The sequence below is a fragment of the Papio anubis genome, chromosome 9 (genome assembly GCF_008728515.1).
Source record: "Papio anubis isolate 15944 chromosome 9, Panubis1.0, whole genome shotgun sequence".
Taxonomy (NCBI): Eukaryota; Metazoa; Chordata; class Mammalia; order Primates; family Cercopithecidae; genus Papio; species Papio anubis.
Window position 1 is genome coordinate 85,858,852 of NC_044984.1, and position 1,688 is coordinate 85,860,539.

At 39.7% G+C, this 1,688-nt stretch overlaps 1 pseudogene across 1 annotated transcript; it reads left to right on the forward strand.

Moving 5' to 3' along the window:
* The first annotated feature begins 339 nt into the window (after positions 1 to 339).
* On the forward strand, positions 340 to 872 carry LOC101018727 (annotated as a pseudogene). Its single transcript, XR_004176151.1, has one exon. The product of XR_004176151.1 is annotated as a 60S ribosomal protein L23a pseudogene (transcript).
* Positions 873 to 1,688: the final 816 nt, after the last annotated feature.

The window sequence follows — 1,688 nt, forward strand, 5'->3', positions numbered from 1 at the left end:
TGGTATGGTACATTATCACTCCAAAGTACTTACTGCCTATCCCACTAAGAATTATACTGACCCACTCTTCTGACATCAGTCTTTGTCATGAAACCTGCTTTGGTCAATAATAGGTGAATTGAAGAAAATGCACATGACTTTTGAGAAGAAGCTTTAAAAGCCAATACATAATTCTACCATTGCCACCAGTACATTCACTTTGTTTTATGCCATGACATATCCTTGGTAGGGGCCGCTCCTTTAGCCTGAACCCCAGAATGAAGAAGACACAGGGAACAGAGCCCTGTACTGACATGTAACACGTAAGACAAAGAAGACAAAGAAATGTTTGTAGTCACAAGATGGCGCCCAAAGCGAAGAAGGAAGCTCCTGCCCCTCCTAAAGCCGAAGCCAAAGCGAAGGCTTTAAAGGCCAAGAAGGCAGTGTTGAAAGGTGTCCACAGCCACAAAAAAAAGATCGGAACGTCACCCACCTTCCAGCGGCCCAAGACACTGCGACTCCGGAGGCAGCCCAAATATCCTCGGAAGAGCGCCCCCAGGAGAAACAAGCTTGACCGCTATGCTATCATCAAGTTTCCGCTGACTACTGAGTCCGCCATGAAGAAGACAGAAGACAACACCACACTTGTGTTGACTGTGGATGTTAAAGCCAACAAGCCCAGATTAAACAGGCTGTGAAGAAGCTCTATGACATTGATGTGGCCAAGGTCAACACCCTGATTCGGCCTGATGGAGAGAAAACGGCATATGTTCCACTGGCTCCTGATTATGATGCTTTGGATGCTGCCAACAAAATTGGGATCATCTAAACTGAGTCCAGCTGCCTAATTCTAAATATATATATATATATTTTCAACATAAAAAAAAAAAAAAGAAATGTTTGTAGTAAGCCACAACAATTTTGGATTTTTTTCTATAGCATAGCCTAGTGAAAGCTGACGAATACTATCACCCCTGAACGTTACTGTTAAATAAGCCAATGAATGTCCTTCATGGTCAAAACTGGTATAAGTTTTATGCCATTTTTTTTTGAAAATATCTTACCAGAAAAACCCATTTCAATCAGTTAAATAATGTTGTCAACCCTAAGCAGTATCAGGAAAGCCTTTTAACATGAAAACGTCCCAAAGATACATCATAATATAATCGTGCATCCGTAATGCCAGATATGTAATTAAGGGTGGTGATAGCTACAAAGATCACCATTTCTGTGGCCATCTCTGTGGACAACCAGACAACATAGAAGAAGTCTTCCCATTTCCTACAATAATCTTAATGAAATGAGGTAAAATGAATTTAATATAATGCATAGAATTTTAGCATTGCTCTGTCAATAATTTTTTTCTCTCATGCGGAATGTTTTCCCTCATTAACAAATAAAATCAAAAGCTGAAGCAAATAAGTGAATCTCTTTGATGCTTATTTCAAAGCATTTCAGAAGAATTAATTACTGCAACACTCTAAGAAATATTTAAGTGCTATTAGTTCTTTTCCATACATGGGAAGGTGGAAACGCTGAAAGTTTAAATACCTTTCCTGTAGACCACACAGCAAGACATTGGCAGAACTCAGCATTCCTAACCTCGTTGACCTCTGCAATCTCAGTGTGGTCTGTAACCTTTTTACATCAGAACATTCACAGGAAGTGGAGACTTTTTACCAAAACATTCTACCAACAGTAAAACACGT